Source organism: Dasypus novemcinctus, chromosome 17 (genome assembly GCF_030445035.2).
Source record: "Dasypus novemcinctus isolate mDasNov1 chromosome 17, mDasNov1.1.hap2, whole genome shotgun sequence".
Taxonomy (NCBI): domain Eukaryota; kingdom Metazoa; phylum Chordata; class Mammalia; order Cingulata; family Dasypodidae; genus Dasypus; species Dasypus novemcinctus.
In genome coordinates, this window is record NC_080689.1 from 99,845,140 (window position 1) to 99,858,141 (window position 13,002).

A 13,002-nucleotide genomic window follows, 5' to 3' on the forward strand; every position below is an offset into this window, starting at 1 on the left:
GCAGGATCATCAAGCATGTCTGGAAATGTGAATGTAGTCATAAGATTCAACCATTTCCATATCAGGAAAAGGTGCCCCAGTAGGACATACTCTAGAGATCCAGGAGAAATTCTATCTAAGCCTCATACTGGACTTTTCTGCCTTGCCAGTTCCATTGATACAGACACTATAAGAGGTGTTGACAATTCCACAAAGCCCTTCTTGGTTGGACAGCAGAAAATTGTTGGCTGTTCAGCTATTTAGCATTACAAAGGCCAGTAAGATGAGAATGGTTGGTTCTACCTCCAAAGCTGAGGTAGAATCTTTAATAATCTCAGTGAAGTGCAGTGACAAGTTCTGTACAACTTTTTCTATTGGGTGACCCTGACAGTGCTAATACTACACAAACTACTAATGGTAGGGCAGGTGTAGGGGAGGAGAAGTCCATCATTCTCATGGGCAAAATAGCTCTAATGATTGATCTCTCAATGTCTTCTCCAGATTTCTGGTCACCCCTATCTTTGACAAAAGTACATTGGCATTTCATTCCTGAGGTATAAGAGTCCAGTTGTGGCATTGCCTCAGGTCCAAATTAATAAGATTAGGGTACTTCTGGTACCAGAAAAATCCATGGTTAGAGAAATGTTCATTTGTGTTATTCTGTGGCACAGCAGTGATATATTTATCTGAAGGACTGGGTGGTGGGTGACATTTCCATCAGTTCATCAAATTGAGGGTGGTGGTGGCTGCCTGGAATAAGAATACCAAAAATTTGGAGAGGCAGGAGTCAAAGAGGCTACTCTGTGGGAGTGAGAGAATAAAGGTTATGTTCTCCTCTCCTTCAGTCTGGGTTTAAGGGTCTGAAGGTGCTCATGTCCTTTTTGTTACTGTGACTCCTTCCCATTAACTGGAATAGGCAAGGAGAGTGCTATCAATCCATCCCCCAAGGACTGGACCTCAAATATTTTGGCATGGATACTCTTGTGGTTCAAAAAATGTAACTTGGATTACAAATGCAGATAAGTGTATAGGTATGGTTGGCCCAAGTTTCCTGGTCAAGGATTCTGGAACTCCCTCCAAAAAACTGACTGCACTGACTCTTTATCATTCTTGATGTGGGGAGGTTAGCTTTTTCTATAAATCTTCCAAAAAAAGTTTTGTAACTTAATATGGCTGTGGATGAAAGAGTACACACAGAATCTTGGCCAAGAGCTAAACTCCTCAATTATTAACATATATATAATATATGATAATTTAAATATTTCATCAAAATTTTTCATCTTTTTTATGGTTGTCATTTAATCATATATTTTGTCTTGTAATTGGCTGCTTACAATTGAAAATTCATTATTTCCTTACAGGTTGAAATATCATTATATGGATACTTCTGTTACCTCTTTGAAAGATTTTCTTTGACACTGTCTCACATGATAGAGTTAGATACATGATATTAATGTTTTCACATAATTTTTGGGTTTTCTATTAGTTGTATGTATTTTCCAAGCTTTGTCAATGATTTTCTACTTCTTACATTTGATATGTTGCTCTTTTGCTTATATTGGTCTTTTGGGCAGTAGCACCTTGCAAGTCAATTACTTCATGATGTATCATTAAATTTCTACCTGATAAAAACAGCGTTACTCTCTTTAGACATAGGTGTGGATATTGTTTTCTCATGGGAAGCAGTTATAAGATTAACAGTCAAAGCATTATAAATCTCTTCAGATGGATGTAGAGTGGCTGTTTCCTCAGGGTAGAACTTTATAGGTATATATGGCAAAGAAGATTTAGAAGAATCTCAGGTTTCAATGTCCCCAAATCACTATAATAAGTCCATATGTCCCCATTCCAGTATTCAGTAGCCCATTCCACCCTAAACAATGTCCTAACTTTAACAGAAGGTACATGCAAGGTTAGGAATGCAATTCATTTTGAAATAAACTACTGGCTAAATGAGACTTTGCATCTGGTTTCCAAAAATCTCCTGTCTGTAGCTACAAGATAAAGAGTTTCTTTCATGTCTCATGTAGAAAGAGAATTGGTAGTCCTGTCCTTCCTGATGTGATTGAACTGGGAATTTGAACACCTGGGCTTTTCCTTTCCTTTCCTTTAACAACTTTATCCAACATTTAGGAATCACCGACCAACTTCATTATGCCTTTTAGCTTCACAAAAAATGTGATAAGATATCAAATACACAGTCACCTGAAACATTCCTCTTAATAACATTTTGAGTAGAGGTATCCAATGATAAAAATATGCATATCTATGCTGACACTTATGCCATGGACACTCAATTCTCTCTTGGTCATTGGAAATGGAGTGATTAGTGCATTTTAATATAAGTAGATCAAGAATCAATTCTCAAAGGTCTTGATGCAGGGAGTGTTGTATGGGAAGTCTGCACATTATGCATGATTGTTTTGTAAGCTCAAACTTCTCCAATTAAAAAAAAGAGAAATAAGAACCCATTCCAACATCCCAAGAACAAACTCAGAAATGTCATCCTAAAGATTCTGTTTCTGAAGAAAACAGATTTTTCTTGAACACAAAACAGGACAACATTACGTAGCTAAGTTGAGAAATGAAGCCATCACAAACTTGAAGATACTTTAATAGAAAATAAATCTTAAAACTAAAGGAATTGAAACAGTCAAATAATAACTATTGCCTAAGGAGTACGTCCTGAAAGCCTCCTTGTTACTCAAATGTGGCCTCTCTCTAAGCCAAACTCAGCAAATGAACATACTAGCTTCTCCCAATCATGGAACATGACTCCTGGGATAAGCCTCCTTGGCACCTTGGGATTGCTACCAAGTTATCAACCAGGCTTGGATTTGGAAAAAGACTTTGAACAAAAGGGGGAAACATCAAATACGAAAGAGTTTTTATGGCTAAGAGAATTTAAAATGAGTCAGGAGATCATTCCAGAGGTTATACTAATGCATGTGTCATGGCGGATTTCAGTAATTGCCACTGTGAACAAAGCCTCAAATAGGGGGCTCCTGAAAGCTCTAGAACCATCAGACACTACAGGCAAGGCACATAACCCTGTGAAATCAGTACCCTGTCAGTGGGTGTTACCTTGAAATATATGACAACCTATTTCCCCAATGTAACAGAGCTATATTCATTTTTAGTTTCCTTACACATGCTTTATTTGAGCCTATATTTACCACTATACCCATTATGCGGTCACCCCTCGGGCTGTAGTGTGGTTTGCTGGCCTGGCGAGGGGAGCGGCCGCGGTAGGCCTAATTCCGCTGCCCCCATAAAAGGGTGGTTGGTCGGGCCCACCGCCACCCCTGAAGGAAGCTCGGCATGGGCGCAGAGTGCCCTCGGGTCTCCCCTTCTCGGCAGCCATGCTTCCGCGGCCGCCCCTCCTCCCAGATGGCACCACCCGATGCCTTGTGGGGTGGCACCCTTCTTCTTCCTTCTCCCTGCGCAGGCGCAGGGCGGAAAATTCCAGTCTGCCCTTTTCCCCTCCCCCGACAGCAGCAACAGCCAGGCGTGGGTGGAAAAATCCAGTCTGCCCTTTTCCCCTCCCCCGACAGCAGCAACAGCCAGGCGTGGGCAGGAAACTCAAATCTGCCCTCCACCCCAGCAACAGCAGCCACCAATCCCTAAACCCTGCCCCTTCCCCCAGCAACAGCGACAGCCAATCCCTAATCACCACCCCTCCCCCATCCAGTACCGCCCACTGACCTTTCGCCGGCAACCAATCAGAACAGGGCGTGGCTTCGACCAATCAGCCTTCCCCAGCCCCTATAAAACTGTTGCCTCTCCCTCAATAAAGTGGACTTGCGTGTTTACCTTGTCTCTGCGGTAGTTCTTCTGCCGTGCGCCCTCCAGTCCTGAGAGCCCCCGACAAGGGCCTGGCCTCCCTTGTCCCCAGTTCGTCGCCTGCTTCTCCGGACGACCCCTTCGTCGCCTGCTTCTCCGGGCGACCCCTTCGTCGCCGGCTTCGCCGGGCGACCCCGTCAGCCGAACCGCGCAACCCCTTGTGAGACCGATCCCTCGTCTGCTGCTGGACCGACCCCTCGTCCCAAGTGGGACCGACCCCTCGTCCCAAGCGGGACCGACCCCTCATCCAGAGCTGGACCGGCCCCTCGTCTGCAGCCAGACTCCACCTCTACCGACAGAGCAAGCCGCCGCACCATTAAATATATGTCTCAAAGACAAATATTCAGTCTGTTCATATGCCAGTTGGGTCCTGAATCTAAACAGAGTTGCAGCCAGCACTTTCCCTCCAGCTCATCAGACTCACCCAGGACAACTGATGAAATGATGATGATGGGCAATGCCCGTCCCAAAAAACAGAGAATATCTACAGCTGCAAGCAAAACATTTCCTTCCATTTGCTTCATAAGATCTAAGACCCTCTCAATCTGAGGCACAGTAGGCATCACCATCCCCAAATCATCGAGGTTGAAGAATGCTCAAACATAAGCGAGAATGCAACCATGGAAAATGTGAATGCATTAATATTGCCATAAAGAAGAACGTGTAGCACTGTTATAAAGATTGTGGTTGCCATAGATTCTGAGGGGAGAGGATATGTTAGTGGAACATAGGGCATTTTTAGAGCATTGAAATTAAGTGCAAACCACAATGTAAATTATAGACCTTGGTTAGTAGCAATGCTGCAATATTTATTCATCAATTGTAACAAATATATCTCACAATTGTAAAATATTATTAATTGGTGAAAACGTGGGAGGGAAAGTATGTGGGATATATGGGAATTCCTTATACTCTTGATACAACTTTTCTAAAGTCTACAATCTCTTTTAAAATAAAGCTTATTAAAAAATAAAGGAAAATTTAAACTGTAGACAATGCATTTAAAATTTAGTTGTGATTTGATTTTTAGATTTTTTTGGTCTTGAGAATTATAGCTTTTTTTCCCTCTTTTTAATTTTTAAAATGTTACAAAAAATATATAGGGGATTTCCATATGCCCCGCTCCTCACACCTCCCACATTTTCCCACATTAGCAACATCTTTCATCAGTGTTGAACCCTCATTGCAATTGACAAACATATTTTAGAGCATTGGATTACAGTTTACATTGTAGTTTGCCACCTCTCCCATTCAATTCTGTAGGTTATGATATATAATTGCCTGTAACTGTCATTGTAATGTCATTCAGACTGATTCCCAAAAATGCCCCCCATTACACCTGTTTATACCTTTCCCTAACCCCAGAACATCCAGGAGTCACTGCCTCCACAACAATGGTATTTCTTCCATTGTTAGAATCACAATGACAGTAGTAGAATACTAGTAAGTTTATTTTAGTCTATAGTTGGTTTCCCCAATCCTGAAAACTCTGGGATGGTGATGCCCACTCCACCATTAATTGAGGGGCTTCGATCCCATGCATCTGATGGATGGACTCTCTTGCTTGCAGTTGTAGGCACTCTCAGTTCCTTGGTGTATTGTTTGTCCATCATCTCCTCCCATTAGTTGTCCTGGGTGAGTCTGTTTTTGAAGAGAGCTTAAAAAATTATTCTAAAAGGAGTAGGGTGAGCAAGATAGGAAGTAAGTACAGTAATATCAGGAAATCCAATCAAGGTGTTATAAAATATAATCCAATAATAATATAAAGCTAGTCTAAACTTTAAAAATAATATTTGAAAACTGAACAGAAAAGTAAAGACATGAATAAGAAATACTGCATAAAAAGAGTGGGAAGGTTGGTGACATTAAGTATAATTTTTGAGGAAGAAAGACTAATCATTTCTTCCAGATATGGATCTAAGATGCCATGGTTTATTTTACAAAGTTTGGAAGGGAAAATGAATTTTGATGAAACATTAACCTTGGAAGATTTGAGATGAGGAAGTATATATTCTAACTAGCTGATCTAAACTGATTCATAATTGTGTAAGAACTTGAAGACTTTATAAAAAAAAAATGACATTGATTGTTCCTGAAGAAATAAAAAACAAAACAGAATATAAACCTGTTAGCATATTTCATTGCAGCTATAAGTACAGGATTGAACCCAGAGTCAATGGTCTAATGTGAGTCCATATTGCAGGAACTGGCAGATGGCAGAGCCAATGGTGGTAGGGGAACTGTTCAGCAATTCAATAGAACCCAACAGGCCCATGTCAGCATGGAGAGGTAGATGCTTTGGATCAGTAGGAGTCATTAAGTAGAATCCTAAGATTGATTAATTATTTGTTATGAAACAGATGGTGATGTGAATTATTTGGTCAAGATAAGTGAGTATACTTTATTTTGGTGCTGCCAAGTGAATGAGTTAAAACACAGAGCTTGTAAGAATTCTAAGTCTACAAAGATCTAGAATCTGTGAATAGGTATTCAGACGAACCCTGTTTTGTTGTTCTTTTCCTTCAATATGAAATGCAGATCTGTAGATACAGTCGAGAATAAACATGAATGGATCAGTTGTACCAGTATATACATCCAAATACATATTGGATAAATAAGCATTGCTTAAACATAGGCAAAATGTCCAACATGTATAACCTTTTCCTCAGAGACAAAAATATGAAAAAATGATCAGTTAAAAATATAAGTTCCTTGTGAACATGAAATATTTCTGGGTTTTGTATTAGAAAGTACTGGGTTTCACTTTTGGTTTCGGTTTTTGGATTTGATATCTGTTTAATTATGATAAATCTCATGAGTTCTTCTGTGCCCTGTAAATTTGGGACATTAGCTATTGTTCAGAGATTGTTTTCCCTTTGTGGCATCTTCAAATGCATTCTATTCCTTCTCTGAAGATAGGGCATATTTTTTTTTCTGTTTTTCTGAACATCTTTTGTTTTTTCCACTGATCATTCTTTTTTTAATTACCTACAAACTTTAAGTCTTTTTATCTTTTTAACATTCCATGTTTATAAAACCTGCTCATTATACCTACTTCTCTTCCAATTTCCACAGACTTGATTTATATCCCAAGATCTTTATCCTACTAAATGTTCCACTGACACCTGTAAAATGTTCTTTAAAACTGATAAAGCCATTTTCTAAAATCCTTATCCTGATTCTACAGAACTTTTAATATAACATCAATAAGACAAATATAATGTACAATATATACATGGCCTTTATCTGTCCTTGCAATGTCATGCAAAATCATTTCTTTATCTGTCTTTGCAAAGTCAAGCAAGGCCATTCCAATGTCCCCAAAATGCCCCCATGTTATACCTATTTTTACCTCTCCCTTCCCTCAGAACTTCTGGTGGCCACTACCTTTACATCAATGATAAAAGTTCTTCCATTACTAGAATAATGATAAGTCTATAATAGAATAATAATGTCCACTTTAGTCCATTGTTCCTTCCCCAATCTTGAGGATTTTGTGATGGTAATGCCCACTCTCCTTCTAATTGAGAGGGGGCTTAAATCCCATGGGGCAGATGGATGCAACTATCTTGCTTATACTTGCAGACATTCTCTCTTCCTTGGGATGGGTGTTGTCTGTCATTTCTCCTTGTATTTTTAAATACAAGCAGGCTGACTGAATTACAAAATAGCTCCAGATTTAGAGGATATTCACTATTCTAAAATAATTCAGGGTGGCAAATGTACATTCCCACTTTGAAGAGTATGGTGCCCAGAAAAGAACAGGTACCATTTCCCTGACAGAAAGTGAAATTGTGGTCATTAAAAATGAAACTGAACAAAGGAATATCACTGTCAGAAATAAGAAAAGCTAACCATGGCAGGACTGTCATTCTGATAAAAGCACTGAACTTCCAGGATTTACTTACCTTGGGGGATTGAGCCTTACTTTGAATACATAACTAATAATACAGTGCATGACATTGGAAATGAGTTGTAATAAAAAAAAAAGTGTAAATGATCTACACAATTGCCCAGGGTACCTTGGCACCAAGTATCAAAATTATGTGCAAACTGGGTATTATTTAATGAAGGAAGGAGACAAAAGGAGAATATTTCAGATAGAGAACACAATGATGAGGAAATACTAATGAATCAGATTGAGTATCAATATAAGTTGAAAAGAATTTGGTTTCTGAAAGTAAAAATATTGACATGTGCTGCCTAATTGTGAGCCCGCAAATATAGACAACTTTTCTTATGTGTTTACAGAGTAAAAAATACAGATCCATTTAAATGTAACAATGTTGTATCAGAGATAGATAACGATCTGACAATATTTTGTAAACATTTATCTCTACATGAAATGTATGAGAGGAAAAGATTTATAACATGGAAATAAATGAAGTAGAAACATGATAGAAGCAAGAACCTGGGGTTCTTCTTGTCTACTGGAAGGTGCTAATATAAATGAACAATAACAAAACAGCAAAGTATGTCACATTTTGGAGGACATTTAAAGAATGGTATGTGTGAGTGATCTGCTAAGTATCACAGAAAATAATTTGCATGGCACAGAGAAAGTGGCATTTGAATTCTGCAGAAAATAATGATGAGTTTTACAAATAGTAATTACTGTACTTACTGTAAAGTGGGAAAATGAAGAAACTGTCCTGCATGTCTTGAGATGTAATGGGTTGAGAGTGTGGATGAAGGTGAAGATAAATGCAAATGACTTTTTATGATAAAAGGTAATACATCATATCATGAACAGTTTTTACATCAAAGAAGTGGCAGAAGTGATTGAAGGAGTTTATTTCTTTCAGGGAATGTGTTGATCCTCATTTTAGAGGGATAACCTGCATCTTTGTTGTCAAAGATTTGGAGAGAAGGCTAGCTGGAAGATGAACCTGAATAGTATTTCAGGTATTCACCAGGGATTCTGAAGTATTTAACCAAGGGTTTCCATCAAAAAATATGGTGGGGTGGGAGGAGGAGAGACTTGTGCTCAGCACCGAGACCACTTTGCACATTAATGTCCACTTTGATTGATCTTAACTGGAAGGTGAACATATTAACTTGTTGTTTAGATAAAAAATACTACTTTCATGAAAAAGAAATAATTCTTGAAAATCACTGAAGTAAATCATCATAGTTGATTCCAGAAAAGAGGAAAAGAATCCTGCTCTGAGAAAAGATTTCATGTGTTAGATCACTGTTATATTTTGGAACAAAAAAGAAAATTTATAGGCAAATTCTATTTAGAAGAATAAAGAACAAAGTTGAAATGAAAAATGTAAAAATAGTTTAGCCTGGTAAATTGTACAATCAGTGTTCCTACCTGAACAAATGAAATACGAACAACATGGCAGTGTAGTGGTTGAAGGAAAGTTTTGAGTACATTTTTGATGTGTGAAAAATGAAGCACTTGTTGCATATTCACATAAACACTGAGAAGAGAAAGTTGGAAATATAAGACTGGAAGTCATTGCAAGAGAATGATGATAAAGATTTGGTTGTAAAAATTAAAGCTAAGAAATGAAATGAATTCTCCCAAATATACTAGGTAAAAGAAGGATTTGTTTTTTGTTTTTGTTTTTTTTACAAAAGCATGATGTTGTGGTAGAACCTAAAGAAATATCAATATTTACATGTTGCTAAGTGAGAGGAGCTGATTCTGCACTAGGGGGAAGAATAGTTCAGAAAGGAAAGAGAAGCAGCAATGCAGTGCCATGGGGAGACATCCTGCAATGAGCCTGGTCACCAGTGTAAAGTATCAGAGGACAGAGCATGATGAAGTGAGGCTCAACCCAATAATGATAGTTGAGCTTGTGAAGAATCCACAAGTTTTAACTCTCTAATACTTAACACTTTCTTCAACAATACAGCTTCTGGAGAGCACCTTTCATGTCTTTGTTCCTCAGACAATAGATAACGGGGTTCAAGGTAGGTGTGACAATGGTGTAAAAAATGGAGGCCAGGCGACCCTGATTTGGGGAGTATTGGGAGGCAGATCTCAAGTATGCAAAACTTCCAGTTCCATAGAACAAAGTAACTGTAGTGAGGTGAGAGGAACAGGTGGAGAAGGCTTTCCACCTGCCGTCCACAGAGGAGATCCGAGCAATTGTGGAGATGATGCAGGCGTAGGATACAATAGTGAGGGCAAAGGAGCTCATGACGATGCAGCTGCTAACAGCAAAGCCCACTTCCTCATTGGTGTGGAAATCAGTGCAGGAAAGTCTCATGATGGGAGGCATGTCACAGAAGAAATGGTCAACAACATTGGGCCCACAGAAGGGGAGGGAGAAGGTATTGACTGTGTGGAAAGCTGAGTACATGGCCCCAGTAACCCAGGCCATGATGACCAATTCCGAACAAAGTTTGTGACTCATCTTGGAGGCATAGAGCAGAGGCCTGTAAATGGCCAAGCACCGGTCATAGGCCATGGCTGTGAGCAGGAAGCATTCAGTAGAGCCAAGTGTTATAACCATATAGAGCTGAGCTACACACTCCAGGTAGGAAATGACCCCAGAGCCCAAGAGGGAGGTTACCAGGGTCTTGGGGATGGTGACAGAGGTATAGCACATGTCCAGAAAAGACAAGTTCATCAGGAAGAAATACATGGGGGAGTGGAGACGGCTTTCTCTGATCACAGCTATGATGATGGAAACGTTTCCCAGGAGGCAAAACAAGTAGTCAAACAAGAAAAATAAGAGGACTACAAATTTCAATTCCAGGATATCTGAAAAGCCCCTGAGGATGAATTGTGTCACTCTTGTCTGATTAGACATTTTTCATTCCCCTTAAAATTTTATTAAGCTATGCTTGTAATAAGTGAAGAAACAGAAATAGAAACTTCCTTGGACCATGACTCTGCAGGTTCATTTGGTCCATAAAGGAGCAACTTCTCTTCACGGAAAAATTAAACTTGTTTACTTGTTTACTTGTTTAATGGTGATATGTCAGTGAACCATGTGATTATTCTGATGACTCAATTTACCTTGGTTCCAATTCTTCTGTCCTGAATGAAAGAAAGGAAGAGAGAAAACAAAAGGAGAACAACTGTGTAATCCTCTTCCTTTTTAAGTTTAGATATCTTTGGTGAGAAGCAGTCCCTGTATTACTCTTGTATTTATTGAAATATTTTATCTCTTCCTGCTGTTTAACATTTATTCATTTATGTTTTACAAAAAAGAGATATGAATTTTTAAAAATCAGTTCCTTTTAAACATACTAATTTCACATGGTTTATGTAAGGCCTCCTATTTTTTTCTATTAATTGTCATTCTCTATACAAGTCTCCATAACTGGTGGTAGGTATTTCCTCTGTTTCCCTAAAGAATGCTATTCTTGAGGAAACTTTCTCAACTGACTATATATATAAATCCAATTAAAGATGTCTTCTTTTAAATGAATATATTGAATTAAAAATGCTTAACTTCTAAGCTTACATTGCACATTGCCTTTTATATATTTAATCCATAATACATCAGAATGCACAAAACATATACATATATATATATATATCTTTTTTAATTTCTCTTAAAATATTTTTCCTCCTATACATAATTGTCCAAATGGCTCCTGGATTTTCTGTGTAGCTCCTCTCTTCTGGCCATCCCATTCAGTGACTAGAGAATCAGTTGGGATCTACCCATTCCACCTATCCTATCACTGTCATGTCTGCTTGATATTGATAATCCCTATCTGCACCCGTAGTATAGGTTTTTAAGAGGCCCCCAAACTTGCTGCTGCTTCCTTCCAGCCAATTCTACATATAGCAGGTGCACCTTTTTCTCTCAGTAGCTGAGTTACTTATAGTATCACCTGTTAAAGCTCTTCAGGGCTTTATTACTTAAGGAAACATTTCACATCCATTGAAATTACACAGAAGCACTGTCTATTTGAGAGTCATATTGAAATATTTAGGCTTTAACTAAATGCATAGCATAATCTAATGATTCCCTGTCTTTATTTATGATGTTATGTCTTTTAATTCCCCTTTCCTCTTATGAATTTATTGGTGCCTTTTCTTGTTTCTAGTCTGATTCCCCATGACCTTTTTTCATCAAATTATGAACAGTTAAATTATAGGAACCAGAGAACTTGGGAATATTTATTTGTTTTCATATATGATTTTTGTATTTCTGTGAGTTCTTTATGAGCAGGGAAATTCTTTATTCTTTCTTTATATGGTGTGATTTGCAGGCCCAGTGTATAATATGCACTTCAACAGTGAATAAATAAATGAATAAAATTGAAAGCATGCCCTTTAGGAAGTTTCCCCTCATATACTAGTAATTTGGTTATGCTATTCCATCACAGTGATTTTTCTGCAAGATTTCCAGCTGCAGAAGTTCCTGCAAATTCACAGTCATGCTGTTCTATATATTCATTAATATCATACTATGTAATAAAGTGATAATGTTTATTAAAAGAGTTACATCTATGGGCATTTTTATGTTGCTCTAAGACTTTCTTTCTCCTCTTTGTCCAGAGCTTCAGAGAAGGGACATTAGAACAGACTAGAAGAACTAAGGCATGACATTCTTTAATTATTTCCCAAAACTATAATTCTTTCATACATATACATATATATATAAATGTATAATTATTAAAATATGAAGGAATCAAGTTTAACTGAGACCTTCCTCTTGCTACAATCTGGTGGGAAGCAGAAGTCAATTTAGAGTTAATCAAGAGCATCACACTTGCACTTTTCAAGTCTTCTTGAGAACAGAGAAATCTATAAACTGCCCTGAAAACGGCCTAGATTTACAGACAGCACACCTCTTTGGGAACCTGTGGTCCTGTAAATGTCACTGTAGTTTATACCCCACCTGGTAGTAGGGATGTGGGTCACCAGATCTGCCTTCTGCAAAAGGTCAGGAGAATAATAGAGGGGTGTATGGAGGCAACTGGACATAGACAACATGGTGAAGTGCCCATGTATCCCACAGTTTCTGAAGACATCACAGAAGAACAATCAACACAGGCATATTCCCTAGGGGATGAAGAGGTATTGGGTTGAGAAAAAACCTCCATATTCAGAAGGTACTCCACTCTAAGGAATTCAAGGATCCACTAGTGAACAACAGGATGTCCAGGGTGACTAGAGCAGGCAAGATACAGAGAAGTCCATGGCTACTGGTCCCAAGTGTGAATAAACAGGATTGGTGATTGTGCGCATTGTGTGAGGCC

The 13,002-nt window shown here is 38.5% G+C and overlaps 1 pseudogene; it reads right to left on the minus strand.

The window, feature by feature from the left end:
• Positions 1-9,665: 9,665 nt before the first annotated feature.
• Positions 9,666-10,592, minus strand: LOC101440869 (olfactory receptor 5T2-like; annotated as a pseudogene).
• Between the last annotated feature and the right edge of the window lie 2,410 nt (positions 10,593-13,002).